The sequence below is a fragment of the Plutella xylostella genome, chromosome Z (genome assembly GCF_932276165.1).
Source record: "Plutella xylostella chromosome Z, ilPluXylo3.1, whole genome shotgun sequence".
Lineage (NCBI taxonomy): Eukaryota > Metazoa > Arthropoda > Insecta > Lepidoptera > Plutellidae > Plutella > Plutella xylostella.
In genome coordinates this window covers 4,494,978-4,512,311 of record NC_064012.1, presented here as the reverse complement: position 1 = coordinate 4,512,311, position 17,334 = coordinate 4,494,978, and the positions used below count along the sequence as shown (strand labels likewise).

The 17,334-nt window shown below is 36.0% G+C and overlaps 1 long non-coding RNA gene across 1 annotated transcript; it reads right to left on the bottom strand.

Moving 5' to 3' along the window:
• Positions 1-578: 578 nt before the first annotated feature.
• LOC125491319 lies at positions 579-1,711 on the bottom strand. Its single transcript, XR_007268223.1, has 3 exons — positions 1,632-1,711; positions 1,319-1,414; positions 579-846 (listed from the first exon to the last, which is right to left on the bottom strand). It is a non-coding gene; the product is annotated as an uncharacterized LOC125491319 (long non-coding RNA).
• Between the last annotated feature and the right edge of the window lie 15,623 nt (positions 1,712-17,334).

Sequence of the window (17,334 nt, the reverse complement as noted above, 5' to 3'; positions counted from 1 at the left end):
CCGAGTCCGTTACAATTTCTAGTATTTTCTTTGCATACTATAATATTTGTGGGTAAAATAAATTTTCAATAACTTGCAACACCAAGTGATTTGTTATGATATGGTACCTCGTAATTTTTACTTAAAACTGATACTAAAAGACCTTACAGTATTAAAATTAGTATCGTTTTATACTAAAATCGAGCCAATAGATAGTACTATGATGAATGTAAGCTTGTTAAACTTGATAGTATCTACTTACATGTGAAAATATATCTCATCCATCATTCCATCGTGTTTTCGTTCAATATGCTCTATACAACCGAACAAAATCCACCCACCCATGTCACACACTCGTTAAGTGATGATAATAGTCTAATAAACTTAATAAACACCCACAAATCACTAGCAAATAAAAAATAAATAGCATTTAGAAAATTTTGTTGTAACTGTCAGCCTTTGTTTGGCACAGATTTTTCATTTGTTTCATTGTTTGGCACAGAGAACTGACGTAAACAGGCGCCACAGCAAAAAGGACAAAAAACATTTACAGCTTAACGTTTCTTTCTTACGCTTAATGTAGCTAAGCGTCTCTTTTTCGCAATGTCACAACTGTTACGATTATACCCCTGTGATAGAAGTCTTCTGTTTTGAAGTTACGGCTACATACAACGGAATTTTTTGTTATATTTTGTGTCACCGGGACAACATCTAGCCATATTTTATTCTGATCTTCATTATTCGGAAATCTGTTGTTGTTCACCCAAAGGTTGTCTTGAAAGGTCTACAGGTTGGCTTTTCCTCAAATACTTGGAGAGGAACAGATTGTTTTTTCTCACTGCCGCTGCCGTCAGCATGGACTGGTACCTATAAAAGTAGTAATAATAATTAAAATCTATTAATAACAATTAAATTTTCATTTCTCTTGCCCAAAATCTAATCTATTTTTTAATTTTGGCTGTTACTGTTGAGAATAGATATAAGTTGACTATACAGGGAGAGTCTTTCGTAGCTGCATATCCGGAAGTATGTTACAGAGCTCTTCATTCTGAACAACTTTTGTTAATGACCTTGGGATAGTCCCGAAAAAAAATATGTACCTACTCCCCATACACAGTGTCACGTAAACCAATTTTTGTATCGGGAACAATTTTTTTTTTCGTTATATCCCAAGGTCATTATAACAAAAGTTGTTCAGAATGAAGAGCTCCTGTATACTACCTCCTTATAATGGGTCATTTTAGCACCTTGTATAGCAATCTACTATTAATGTTTAGTCAGTATGTAAAATGTCTAAATTGGTAACCTATAGCAACGTATTATGAAATATTGCACTTACATTTGCATAGTTACAAGTGCTGCAGGTAGGCTTCTCCTCAAATACTTTGCGAGGAACAGATTGTTGTTTCTCTCTGTCTTCAAATTGAGCTGGTATCTATAAAGGTAGTAACAACATACAATTAATAACCAGTAAGATTAACTTTAGTCAGTTTGCATTAAAATGTCAAGATTATTTAGTATCTAAAGATATTATTACTTTTGTATGTATTACAATTTTATTATGAAATTTACATCTGTGTAAGTCTAAAGTGTCCGAACAATATAAAAGTTATTAAACACTATAATTTATCTAGTTTATTTTCAAAACTTACCAACAACTCCCTTGAAGGCAAAGCATCATCGCGAAGTCTTGTTACATCCAAAGTTCGGTTAATACATTTTTCTTCGAAATGCGTGTAAGGGAACAAATATAATTGTAAGTATTTTGTTGTGATTACATTTGTGGCCCCGAGTGTATCCAGCCGCTTTTCTCTAGTTTTTTTTACATTTTGGTAATCTAAAATCATAAAAAACTACTTTAAATTCAAATATCGATAATCGATATTATTGAAAATGTCCAACCACAACTCTATTTACTATGGCTAATAAATAAGTTATAAAACCCCTAAATATTAATAGTAAAACAGTAGATGATTGTAGAAAAGCAAGAGTATCTTCATAAACTCTTGCACAAATAACAAAATCATTCAAAATAATTTCATTTCATTTCATTTATTCATTCACAAAATTACATTGTATTTGAATTTACTATAGACAAAAATATAATATAACATGCATAAAAAATAACAAATCAGAACAATAATAAATTCACAATAATAATACTTAATTAAATATACCCAATTACAAATTACAACAAAATTTTATATTTATATTAAAATAAAATGTCATGCACATTTCTAAAGTTAATAAAATCGTCAACAGAGTAGAAGCACCTTTTCAACAAGAAGATACGCAAGGAATTTTTAAATTTTGTTATTTCGTCAATTTGTTTTAAGTCAGTCGGTAGTTTATTATATAAGAGGACTGCCTGATACCGAGCGCTATGTATCGCAATTTTAAGCCTGGCATTCAAGGTATCAATGCGAATGTCTCGTCTTCTTGTTTTGTTCCGTGCTTTTTTATCATCAGGCGACTCATATCTGGGCAATTTTTTGACAATGACAATGGACAATCCATGATATTTTTAAGGAATTTTTTTACTAGGTCTAGCGACCGCTGTTGCAGAGTGTGGACGCGTGCGCGACTTCTGTATCACGACATGTTACCAAAATGTTCTGAGAACACGCACCGTAGATGTTCTGTAACAGTCTCAGAACTTGTGCCCTAGTGAATTCGAGGCTTAACACACCGCATCTACCCATGATAAAGGCAGTATTATGCAAGTTTTCACAGTACACACAGGCACAATTTCACATAAAACACAAAATTTTCTTGAAAAATGTAAACAAATTGTTTGACAGCTGAAGTACCTTGTGTTTGGATGTCAATCAATATGGCGACCGGTCGCAATGTTGTAATTTTAGGCAAAGACAAAACTACTGTTGTCCTTTTTTACGTACGATAACACCAATAAGTTAAAAAGAGACGACGATATATTTTTAAGTACCGATTTTTATGCCAAGTCCTCTCTTTATTCCTTTGTCATTGAAAACTTCAAAACAAACCGCCATGACAGATGAAAGGGTTGGCATGAGGTACTAAAAAGAATACTACAGTGCCACAAACTTATCTGTTCCGGTGAGAGTTCACGTAAATTTGTAATATTTCTTCATTCTCTAGGATGTTAAGTTCTACCGTAATGGTAATTTACCCTTGCGGTTTAAATAAATCCATCTAACCTATATCAATATATAATTTATTAGTGAGTAACGAGATATGGACCAATTTAATTCGTTCTCACCGGAACAGATAAGTTTGTCGCACTATACTTAGGGCGTCTTGCACAACAAAGTTAAATAAAATTAAATCTATAACCTCTTGCTCTGACATTATACTGTCAGAGCAAGAGACAAACTATTTATAGCTGAACATAAAAGAGTAGAGAATCATTGAGGGCGTAGCAATCTAAGAAAGTGGCCACACTATTATAGTATAGAAAACGGACAAAAGTATCACGATACTTTAGCAGAAAAAATCAAAACGAGAAATGATTCAAATATTTACTAATTATAAAATGCCACTTTTTGGGGTGGTTTATGTTAAGAGAAAAAATTAGTATGGGATAGGGGGGCAGTCTTGAATGAATTTCATTAAATCAAATCAACTGTAACTTTTATTTCATAATGTTTTTTTCTTTTTTTGCACTGAAACACGTGTTGGTTATCCCATTATGTAATTACTATAGGAGAAAAGTGATAGTATCACACATCGATATTTTATTACAGTTTTTTCTTGCTCAGGAAAAAGTTCAAATGTGCCCCGGCAATTCTTCTAAAACTGTGTTTACCGATTTTCCTGCAACAAATTATTTAAATGGTCAGAAACAAGGGCGTACCCAGGATTTCAGCTAGGGAGGGGCAGCTCATCTCATACGTGTTTAATTTTGCGCAGAGTAGGTAACACGTTTTTAATTCCCACTTAGCAGGAAAATGTACGTTTATTTTATCTTCTAGCCCTTTCGAACCTGAGTGATACGACTGTGCGCTCAATTTAGTACTTTAATTTTTTTAAGGCGTTATACTTATTTCGCCGCTTCGAACCGAAACGCATCGTTTGTGCATATTGTAGTTAATGCCTAAAAAAAATTGGTTGATATTTGAAGTCAGTTTGCCTGTGACAGGCGACGAAAATGGCGGCGTACATACATTGATCCTGACACCGGGCGAGTTAAGAAATTAATGTTATTTTGCAGTTTTAGCTAATTGTCTCTACATGTTTTATGCTACATTGTTATATTACATTCTTATCTTTGTTGTAAGCATAGTCTTGTTTGCAAAACACAATGATTCTATGATAATATTTATTTGACAAAAAAACAGCTACGCACAAATGTGCAGTTCAGGTTCAAAATGTACAAATGCACAAAATTGGATTAGGTAGTATTTTATCATAATAATTTTATTGTACTTCTTGTACCATGAACCAGCACCCAGGGTCCCAGACACGTGGAAGGCATTCATGGAGCCGAATTATTATGTAGGGACCCGTTTGACAAGTTATGGTATGGGGTGCTAAATGGACTGGGTAACTGGGACTATGGAAGGACTATGGCTCCTATCTGACCTATATATTTCACACACGGAATAAAGACAGGGAGTGACTCGTAGACACAGTAAATGCCCCCCCTTCGCCAAACAGTCGCTAGCACATTACAGTGACGTAGCAGCAAGGGGGCAACATGTTATGAGGTACTATGGATCGAGAGGTATTCCATACCTCTCAGTCATTATCGGTTATCGGTCAAGATCCCTATATATACCTTACTGGGTAACTCATTCTTCTACAAGCATTTTTGCTCTAGTGAAACACTACTCAAGCTAGCCAAGCAAAAGGTGGGAGATCCTGTTCCTCTTCAGTGTTCTAGACACCAAAATAAAGGCAAGCCAGAGATGAGAAACAGGGGTTATCTCTCTGGAATCTGATGTCCCTAATGCCCAACAGCTGGCCAGAAGCTGCCCTGCCCTTTTATTATTATCTTCAATAGGTATATACCTTATAATAGAGACTGAAACTGAATATTTGAGCTAATAATGTTTTCTTTTTATATTTCACCCCTTAAAGTTGTCATTTATGTGCTGAAAGTCAAAACTATCTCGTTAGATAAAAAAAATAAGTCAAAAAGCTAAGTTTTCGGAATTATATTTTTGTTTTTATGATATAGTTCCAATTGCAATGATTAATTTAAGAAAGTAAATAATCCTAAAGGTAGTTTTCGTAAGTAAAATATTGTAATGCACGAATGTGTGTTAGTGGTGTTAAAACCCCTATAGCACTAATGTGCTATGACTTATCCGGAAAAACGGAAAATGTATGTTTTTCCGGTTTTTTTATATTTTTCCATAGCACTTTTAGGCATATAAGGCGATATTATATATTTTTTTTAACATATGATCGAAAAAAACTCCGGTTCGAAAGGGCTAGGGGGGGGGCAGCTGCCCCCCCCTGCCCCTACCTGGGTACGCCCATGGTCAGAAAAGCAGTGACTTGCAAATTATTATGTCTGGGGAATTTGTACCGACCATTACATATTCTTACACATATTTTTCCAATAGGTACTCTAACACGAAGATACCGACACACATAATAGACACCTACAGCTGTATAACTTATCGATACCCTTTTTGAGTCGGGGGTTAGTAAAAAAGTATCTAGACCTGATGTTTTAACAACATTAGCATCCAGACCCTGATGTCATGACACTAGTATTTTCTAACCTCTATAAGAATAACAAATACACATTGAAAGTGTTGGAATAATGATTATAAACTAGTACGACCTTATTGTGTGATTGTATTCTATTTAAGAAAAGCAATGTGCTCTATGTACAACTGACATCTTCCTCTTTATCGTCTTACCTGTCTAACCGTGTACATCCAAATAAAAATCCAAATTACAAAAAGTAATCTAGCTGTTTTCAATTACGCCTACCCAATAGGTTATGGGCCCAGAGCTTAAATAAAACACTGAGCATATTATTTTGATAATATTTAAACTAATTATCGTAAAATAGTGAACTGTCATGAGTATGGCGAACACAGCGGCGACTGTTTTTCCTCTAGAAAAACTACGAGGTATGGATAATTATACTAATTGGAAATTTCAAATGAAAATGTTACTTATACACGAAGATCTTTGGGATTGCTGCAAAAGTGAGAGTTGTTCAGACGAAAAGCGTGTACAAAAGGCTCTCGCGAAGATATGTTTGTCGGTGCAGCCGTCAATATTCACATACGTAAGAAACGCGAGCACAGCTTACGAAGCTTGGAACAACTTACAGAAAGCTTTTGAAGACAAAGGATTGTGCAGAAGGTTAAGTCTTTTGAGGATAATCTTCGCGACAAAGTACGATCAATGTCAAAGCATGGAAGACTACATAGGCAGGGTGAGTGATGTCTCACAGCAACTTACAGACATAGGAGCACCTCTAGACGACGATTTCCTGGCGGTAATATTGCTTAGTGGGTTGCCACCTGACTACGACCCACTGATAATGGCACTTGAGAACTCGGATATCAAGCTGTCGAGCCAAGTTGTCAAAGCAAAATTACAACAAGAATGCCAAAGAAGAGCAGGTAAAGATGAATCGGCCACAGCACTTGTAGCAAAGAAGAATTTCAAATGCTATCGCTGCAAGAAACCAGGACACAGTATCAAGAACTGCCCAAAGAAGTCAAGCACTCCGAGCAACGACAACAAATCTACTAGCTGTCAAGCAAAGGGGGCGAATGGAGCGCTGATTTTGAATGCACTGTCAGCGGAGATGCGGCGTGATCGATGGTACCTGGACTCCGGGGCGACGAGTCATATGTGTGGAAACAAATCAATGATGACTGATTTCCGTGAAAGCAAGCCTGTTGCAGTATGCGTTGCCAATGGTGAGCAGATCTTTACAGCCGGACAGGGTAATGTTAAGATTCAATTGGAAAAAGTAAAGACTATCAGCGATGTTCTGTATGTACCTAAACTGACAGCCAACTTGTTATCTGTCAGTGCTATAACTAAAAAGGGTTATAGGGTTATTTTTGATGATAAAAGTTGTAAAATATATGATGATGGTGAGGTTATTGCCACAGCCAGTCATGTAAATGGTATGTATCAGTTGAATGATGGAACATCAGGTAGGGAGCAGGGCAACTGTTTTGTTTGTCCACAGATTGAATCAGATTTAAGCAGTCAGTCTGCTGTTCCTGAGGAGAAGGAGTTATCCATGGCGGCTAAATCTGGGAACAAAACTACCCAGGATACTTGGCATCGCCGGTTGGGTCATCTGAATGCCAGAAGCATGCGTCTTCTGAAAAATGGTATGTGTGATGGTGTTGATTATGACGTAGGTAAATTTGAAGCATGTGTTGCTTGTGTCAAAGGTAAACAGAGTCATTTGCCGTTTCCGAAGGCATCAAAGAGCAGAGCCACAGATGTGTTAGGGCTTGTACATACGGATCTGTGTGGTCCGATGCCTGTGCAATCTTTCAGTGGTGCTAAGTATGTATTGACGTTTATCGATGATTACAGTAGAAAGACGTTTGTTTATTTTCTAAGAAATAAAAGTGAAGTTTTCGAAAACTTCAAATATTTCAAGGCAATGGTGGAGAATCAAACAAACAAGAAAATCAAGGAGCTTCGTAGCGACAATGGAGGTGAGTATGTTAGTTCTCAGTTCCGGGAATTCCTCAAGAAGCATGGCATCCGACATCAAACTACTATCCCGCACTCGCCGCAGCAAAATGGAGTGGCAGAGCGGGCAAACCGCACGATCGTCGAGAAGGCCAGATGTATGCTACAGGACGCTGGACTAGACCAGAGGGTATGGGCAGAGGCTGTTAATACGGCTGTATATTTAAAAAACAGAAGCCCAAGCCGTGCTGTGCCTGGAGCTACCCCTGAACAGAGATGGACCAATCAAAAGGTAAATCTAAGCCATTTACGTACTTTTGGTTGTGTAGTGTATGCTCTTACCGAGAATCGAACAAAACTAGATTCCAAATGCAAAGAGTACATATTCGTCGGTTACTGTGAGGACAGTAAGGGCTACAGACTGCTAGATCCTTGTAATCCAAGTAAGTGCATAAAAGCTAGAAATGTCACATTCTTCGAAAATAAGTTTTTCAAGAAAGTTAGTAATGATGGTGACATGTTCTACATGGTGGAGTTGGACTGTTCGGAAAATAGCAGCGAGGAAAGGATGCCATCTGATGGTTCCGCTGCTAGTGTAGGTCCTTCTCCAAGTGAGCAGGTTGTCCCTACAGAGAGGCGAAGCGTGGTGTCAAGGGCATCAAGTTCTGAGTTGTCATTGTCAGACGATGAAACGTCAGGTTCTGATCCCACCTATGTACCAGGAGACTCTACGCTGGATTCCGTGGACTCTAACTTTTGCGTGAGTACTCAGGATGAACCGCTCGAGTCAGCTCATACGGTGATGCTGAGCCATGGTTGCGACGAGCCGATGACGGTGTCTGAAGCACTGAACGGGCCAGAAGCCAAACACTGGCTTACAGCGATGCAAGATGAGTATCAGTCCTTTTTAGATAATAAATGCTGGAATCTTGCTGAACCTATTGAAGGTCAGAAGCCTGTGCGCTGTAAATGGGTCTTTAAGAAGAAGTATGGATTAGATGGGAAACTATTAAGATATAAAGCTCGCCTTGTTGCGAAAGGCTACACACAAAAATATGGCCTTGATTATGATGAAACATTTTCACCTGTAATCAGGCATTCCACTCTGAGATCACTATTTGCTGTAGCAGCTGAATTTGAAATGGACATTAACCATCTAGACGTTAAAACTGCATTTCTAAATGGAGATCTCAAAGAAAATGTGTATATGGAACAGCCTGAAGGATTCCAGGTGAAGGGCAGTGAAGGTAAGGTTTACAAGCTCAATAAGGCCATATACGGTTTGAAACAAGCCTCAAGGTCGTGGTATGAAAAAATCACAGATGTATTACTGAACAAACTGAAGTTCTGCAGACTATCATCCGAACCTTGTGTCTTTTTTCAAAAGAATGATGATAAATTGATGATTTTAGCTCTGTATGTCGATGATATACTGTTATTTACTGTGCCAAATTCGAAACAGAAAATAAAAATCAAGCAGCAGCTAATGAACGAATTCGAAATGAAGGATTTGGGTGAAGTTCATAAATTTCTTGGTATGAGAGTTGCTAAAAATAGTGAAGGTATATTTTTAGATCAAACAATGTACATAGAGAAGATCCTTGAGCGATTTGGCATGCAAGACTGCAAGCCAGCGGTAACACCTATGGAGACCAAACATAAGCTTGAAAAAGCTACGATTTCTGATGCTAATTTAGAGTATAGAAATTTGGTAGGGTGTTTGATGTATCTCTCAGTTTGTACGAGGCCTGATATAACGCATGCCGTCAGTGTCTTGAGCCAATTCAACGACTGTTACAATTTGTCTCACTGGAAAGCGGCAAAACGTGTGCTACGATATCTTAAAGGTACGTTAAACTATAAACTAAAGTTCACAAAGAGCGGCCTAGATGTAAAAGGTTACGTTGATGCAGATTGGGCCAGCTGCGAGATTGACCGTAGGTCACATACAGGGTACGTATTTGAATTAGGTAACTCTGTTATTTCATGGGAGAGCCGTAAACAACGAACAGTTGCCCTCTCCAGTACCGAAGCTGAATATATGGCAATATCAGATTCATGCAAAGAGGCATTATTTATCCGTACTTTGCTATATGAATTGTTAGGAAAATTTTCTAAGATATTGATCCATAATGACAGTCTATCAGCTCAAAAGTTATGTAAAAACATGATGTTTCATGCTAGGACCAAACATATCGATGTAAGGCATCACTTTATCAGAGATGTAATAGCTAGAAATATTATAAACTTGTGTTTTATGCCAACGAATGATATGCCAGCTGATTTCATGACAAAGCCAGTAACTAGAGAGAAACATAATTACTTTGTTCAAATAATAGGTTTGATCTAAGTAGGTATCATAGTTATTATGTAAGTACTTTGATTTATAAGTTGATAGGTACTTATGTGTTTTATAGGGTAAATGCTCCTGTTGTTGTAACTACTTATATTTTTATAGGGTAAAAGCCCCTATTGTTGTGTTACTTTTTTGTTGTTATTTGAATGTTTTATTAAGGGCCACTATTTTATGGAGACTGATTTTATTTTGAAATGATTTTGGTTTCTGTTATAAGTACTTTTGTTTTTGTAACTTAAGTTTGTGAATTAGTTTCAAGTTTAAGGAGTAAGGTCACAGTACATATTATTATACTAGTTTAAGGGCCACTGTTGGAATAATGATTATAAACTAGTACGACCTTATTGTGTGATTGTATTCTATTTAAGAAAAGCAATGTGCTCTATGTACAACTGACATCTTCCTCTTTATCGTCTTACCTGTCTAACCGTGTACATCCAAATAAAAATCCAAATTACAAAAAGTAATCTAGCTGTTTTCACTTACGCCTACCCAATAGAAAGGCATTCTATTACATAAAATAGTACTTTTTTACAAGAAATATAAGCAATGTATGTTTTTTTTTTTTTTTTTTTTTTTTTTAAGAAATTGTTATCTCTCCACAGACTTTATGTCCGTGCCTTTTGAAGAGTGGTAATTTTTATGAGATAGTTTTTAATTCTTTTATCTACTTTCTACTCGATAAGGAAGTTTCATTTATATATAGGTATATATATTCTATCTTTTATATATATATTGTTCTTTTTTTTTTCTTTTTCTTTTTTCCCTTTTTTTTCCACTGCTGGGGGAAAATCCACATGGACACCTGGGAAGAGGACCCAGGTAGTGTCGGGCGTTAACCGACTAAAAACCCCCAGCCGTGTATCTCATTATACAAGAATTTTTTTTTTTTTTTCTTTTTTTTTTTCCTTTTTTTTTAAAATTAATGGTTTTCAGAGTCACACTTACATTAGTAATGGCAACAAACTTAACAAGGACAGGGCCAATGCCAGCTGTCTTCGGAGAACTTAGTAGACACCTGGCAATGGCTCGGCCCCTCAGTCGTTATAGGTCATGTTTTGCCTGATGTTAGTGTGTGACTCTGTTCTTAAAGATAACTTATTTTAATTGTTAGTTATGATATAATAATCAATAGGTTAGTTATATAAATTATTCATCCGCATAGTAGGTGCAGGCGGTGGTGTGCCTCGACAGCGCCACTACTGCGTGAGGTATGCTATCGTGCAACTTTATTTTATCTTTTGTTCTTATGATAACAACGGATTCGTACGTCAATCCCTGTGCTTCGTGTATGGTTAGGACGCGTGAGCCCATTCCTTCACCATACCCTTGGCTGGTCAAGGTCTCTTTTTCTTCCTGTGTATGCACCAGGAACAGAGTGTTGGTTTGGGATTTGGGAATTACTGCGTCTGTTAACCTTTTCAGCTGCAGGGATTGGATGCGCGCTGTGGCTGCGTATATGCCTGAGTATACTTCTTTTAGGGCGTATGCAACATCCATGGGGTTTCTGTATGAGCACAAAAGCAATGTATGTTAATGGTTAGAAATTAAGTACCTACTAACAAGTATAAAACGCTGCTCTTTCATAAACATCGTATATATTGACTAATACTTCTCCAGCCTCATTCTCCGCCAAACATCGTAGGTAAACGCTGTAAATCATCTGTCTAGCTTCGCTGCGACTGGTTTTATTCATTTTCACCTCGTGAACAAACTCAACAATCCACAAAACTCCAAAATTAAGCAAAATTCGCTTTGTTTATACAGGAACAGGGCGAGTTTGACATTCAAACCATAGAAACAGACCACAAATCACAAGTTTTTTTTTATTGCCAGGTTTAAATCTGTTTAGTTCCAAAAACATTAATCTCTACTCTTTTGTGTTCAGCTATAATTTTATTTAACTTTGTTGTGCAAGACGCCCCTAGTGTTTGATAATAATGACAGGTTTAACATAATTATTATGAGGTACGTTTAGTGAATACAATCCCGGCCTTTATTTGGGATCCCGGGATTTCGGGACTGGATGAAGACAATCCCGGGATCCCGGGATAGTCCCGGGATTAAGGTCACAAACAAAAACACGTTTAACGAATCAAAGTTTTTAGGTTTATTGGAGACACAGTATTTATAATTGAACTTTGTCAGATCAAACTTAGTTAAAAAAAATATATACTTCTTAAAAAAAGATAAACAATAGGCTACTTGACTCTTTTTTAAAGTAAATCTAATATGATTAATAATTGCTCTATCCTCCTGACACCTGGCGTGCTATGAGTAGGACATTGAAAAAAAATATAATATATAGTTTAAAAATACATATATTAAAAGTTTTATGGAGTATCCCTGTTATTCCTTTAAAGTTTTATAAAGTACCTATCCCTTAAACAATTTGTTCTTTGACAAAGTAACAAAACAGTTCAGAAGTATTTTTTTTTTATTTTTTATTTAATAACAGTGTATAGTTACATTTATACCTCTCGGGGTCAGGAGGCTATTAGACCAAACAAAATAATCTATTATTTTTTTGGACCTTGCCAATTGCAAAACTTTAACTTAAAAGTTCTACTTTTCATAAACAGGCGAAAACCTTGTCAGCCATATTTGTTTATAAATTATCACATCTGTGACGTCACAGGGGTAGAAAACAATCATTTGATATTTTACTAATTACAACAAAGCTACGAGAATACCCTTATATACAAATTTACCCTTTTTTGTCAATCCCGAAAATCCCGGGATTGGCAAATTTTAATCCCAAAAATTTCGGGACTGGAAAATGACCGGGATCCCGGGATCCCGGGGAGCGGGATCCCGGGCTTGTATTCCCTAGGTACGTTACAAAATAATATCTTATTAAATAACAACTTTAATCTCTTATTAGTAAGTTTAAAGTTATTATTTAATTATAAGTTTAGCTTAGAGTTCGTATGATAATTAAATCATTGTTTGAAATAAAAATCTAACATTTTCAATTCAAATTAACTATTTTCTACCAACTATCACGTTTTTTTAAGGATGGCAGGCGTTGGAAAGGTATAAACGGCCTCTATTCTAGCTATCTCGCTCGGCTCGTTTTTCATCTTAAAACGTTGATAGCCGAATTGAATCTTATTACAACAGCTTACGATGTGTTTTTGTAATTAACATATACAAATTCCTTGATTCCTACAAGGAAATCACAAATATGACACTTTGTATTGACAAAATACAAATTGCTGACAGATTGCGAAAATGGAAATAGAGAGGGATAGTTTTATGCAAAGACGTGAGGTGAAAACGAGATAGAAGACATCTTTCGTTCCTCATCATTCATCATTCAATTATATATTTTTTACGGCAATAGAAGCTTGCTACTTTTCAGCCTGAAACGGGGCATAGATTCACAGAGTACAAAAAGAAACGTCAGGATAGCTAACTCAGGGTTATTTTCCATTGGCGCAATCAAATGTCCGGGTTAAAATTTTAAAAAGTTAACCCTGATATATATTTTTAACCCTGTCTTCCACGCAAGTGGGCCTAAGTGTAGCACCTTTTCTATCAGACGACTTTTCGATACTCAGATATCATTTAAAAATTGCAGCACTGCATTTTTTTAATGGCTGGTATGGATTCGAATCCTTTCAGCCAGTACAAAAACCCAATGGATGTGAATTCAACCCTATGCGACAACGATAACTACTACTACATGGCTGTTATATTATGCATAATATTGAGTGTTAACTAGTTCAAGACGATTTTGGAGTGTCATGTTTAAAGTGTCATGAAAATGCCTCATTATAACTATCGGTCGAGTCGGCCGACTCTTTTTTATCGGCCGATACCTAATGGTTGTACCTATGTACCATACATCTCCATACTGAGGCCGACCAAACTATCGGCCGACTAAAAGTCTGCAGTCTGCGGGGGGTCTAAAATGGTGCAGTTCCAATAATCTTACACACATACCGAACATTATGTTCTTACCGAAATGAGAATATTTTTTTGAAATCGATTTAAAAGGTTTATTATCCCTGAATTTAGTTGGAAGTGATGCCATGCTAAAGAATAAAATAAAGTCATTAAAATTAATTCGATAAGTAGGTACATTGGTCGTGAAGTCGTGATCCTGCTTAATAGTTAAGTATTATAAATGCGAAAGTTTGTGAGTATGTGTGTATGTATGTGTGCATGTGTGTATTTTTGTTACTTGGCTGAACCGATTTTAATGAAATTTGAAATGAAGTTAGCTGAAATCCTGGATTAACACATAAGCTACTTTTTATCGTAGAATTCCCAGGGGGAAAAAACTTAAGACAGTATTTAACAGGTGTTTAGCGCTGTCAAACGCCTACAAAATCTGTCAAATTTTGATTTAAAGACTTGTTAAACGGTGTTTAAAGTTTTTTGTGGTAGCACAACTAGTATTTAAATATTTGTTATTTTTGTATAAGTTCACTTGAGCAAGTAAATATTTAAATTTATCTTTTTGTTTAAAACATTTAAAAAATATATATTGCCCTGAAATGGATCCAAATTTTTACTTTGTTCGGTGAAGAGCTTTTTTAGTAGCATCACTTAGCGGGATTAAAAATTAGACTAATTGGATTTTATTCACATTAGGTAGGTAGACTAGATAGGTCACTTATATAAATTATAAAATCACGGTTTGGGGTTCAGAGGAAAACAGGATTGTCAATTTATGCAGAGTTCAGTTTTTTCGATTAAAGAGCAAAATAAAAGATCTGCATTCAAAAAACGTTTCAATTGATACTAAAGAGTAATTTTCGCCGAGAAAAGTGGAATTACAATGTTTGTGACACTAGAACGAGAACTTATTTTTTTAGTTCACCTCGGGGTTGAGTGAAATCGACTGACTCCTTGACTTGACAAGAACATTTTTTTTATTAATCTTGCTAACAAAACCGATATAAAAAAAATGACATATTTAGCTTAAAATTTATAGTTTGACAGCATTAAAATTTGGATGTTTACCTTCAGAATATCTACCAATTTCAATTTATTAATGTAAAAGTGTTTTATTTTATAAATCATTTTCCATGTCACTTTCATGTTCACTCTCTGTTTGAACTTGTTCATCGTCGCCGTCATCCTCATCTTCATCATCGTGTTCATTAACTTCAATTATAAATCTAAGACAAAAACCAAAAAACATTATACCTACTTTGAAGTATAATGTACTAGAGTACGCCAGTCATATTAGTTCAGTGTACACATATAATATTTTATGTTTAATTTACATTAAATTATAAATAAACAATAACATACCTGTCCAATACATCGTCAAATACTCTATCAGATTTATAATATTCGTCTTAATTTTTTATGACATGGTCGTCACAATTTCTCCGTTTTTCAGGCGAATAATTAGAGAAAAGCTTTTTTTTTTTCACTTTGGGCTTTGAAACCACAATCTATCTATTTTAGATGATCAAATACATCCAGACGCAAATCCCTTTGATGAAGCGGCAGACTATTTTGGAGACACCAGTCGGGAAGTTCTTGTAAATAATCCAGTTCCAGATATTATGATACCAGCAGAGCCTCAAACAAAAATAAAAAATAGTGTGCGTCCCAGAATAATAAAGCCCAAAGTGAAACCACAAGTAGAATGTAGAGGTAAATAAGCAGAGCTTTTAAAAAAAAATATTTTAAGAAAAAAATTGAATTTGTGTTTTATCAAAAAAAAACATAATTTATGTTAATCACCCTGCTGTTTTTTCCATACATACTATTCTGTTCAATATTTTGATCTCTACTAAGATTTTTGTAATTTCCTGATTAAAATAATTATTTGTTGCCTGATAAAAATAATTATCTAAGTTAATTTAGTACCTAAAATAACTATTTTTATTTTGTTATTGACGATTAATTAAACAACATAAAAGTATTAACAAATATTTTTATTTATAACTTATTAAATATTCATAAAATAGGTCTCCACTATTGCTGTTCTTACAGCAGATTGTTGGTCTTGAGGCAAAGGCGGCACAATATCTGGTTCCTCTTCTATTTCGTTGTCCAGCACCACATAATCATCTAGTTCTAGAGCCATGTTGTGTAGAACTACACATGCTATAATTACCTTGTAAACCTTCCGCAATTTGAGTTGCATTCCAGAATGTAAACATGGGAATCTTCTCTTTAGCACCCCAAAGCATCGTTCAATGGTATTTCTTGTTGAGATCTGGGCTCTATTAAATGCTTCCTGTGCCGGTGTTGCTGTATTTATGAATGGTGTTATGAGATACCTAAGGCACGGATAACCGCTGTCACCAAGAAACAGGTATGTCCCAAATTTACCATTTTCAAAATGTGCTGCCAGTGGAGAGTCATTCTAAATAGTGGTGTCATGGACAGATCCTGGCCAGCGGGCAATGACACTTCGGATCTTCAAATTGGCATCACAAATAGCTTGCACATTAATTGAAAAATAGCCTTTTCTGTTGCGATACAATTCTGCTCTGTTTCCCCCGGGAGAGTTCATTTTTATATGCGTACAGTCTACCGCTCCAATGACTCTTGGAAATCCGGCCAAATTGTAAAATCCTGCAGCCACTGCTGGTCGTTCTTGAGCACTGGGCATTTCCACATTTTGTGGTCTTAGCGCAGCAATGGCACCAGAAACTCTATCAATGATTCGACAAACTGTTGCCTTGCTGATATTTGCTGTGTCTCCAACGACGGCCTGAAAACTGCCAGTGGCATAATACCGCAACCGCAATGCTATGAGCAACTGGAGGATTGGCGAAATGCAGTCCCGCCTTTGGATCCTGGATATTAATGTACATTTTATCTTGTTAAAGATGAATGTAGCAGATTCATTCGAGAAGCGAAATCGGTCCTTAAACTGCTCTTCGGTAAGAGAAACAAAATAATCTGGTCGATTCCTTACAGCTCTTGGCCTACGTGGTGGTCTTTGTCTTGCCGGCTCCTCCATTGATGACAACGAAGTATCGTCACCGGACATGGTACAGAATACAAAACTCGAGTGAAATGCTATTGATATTTCCTTGATATTTCACAATAATGGGATGAATGGGAAGTGAGGGAACTCACCTGTGACTAGTTATTTACGATAAAATAAAATATTATCCTGCTGTTGCCGCGAACAAAAATCTTTGATCAAGGTTTAAGTAGCCGAAATTGCTTACTTAAATTTGGCAGACTCAAATTTGAGTAAGTATGGTTTGAGCGCTGTCAAACGCTTTCTGAAACGCATTTTTGTCCCTAAGCATGAATTTAAGTTTGGGAACTGTCAAATTTGTGATTTCTCAAGCACTGTTGCTCAAACCAAATTCAATCATACGAAATCTCATTTCAGAAACAGAATTTTATTAAGTATGAACTTAAGTAGGCTTTGAGAACGACTCAACTTAGTTGCG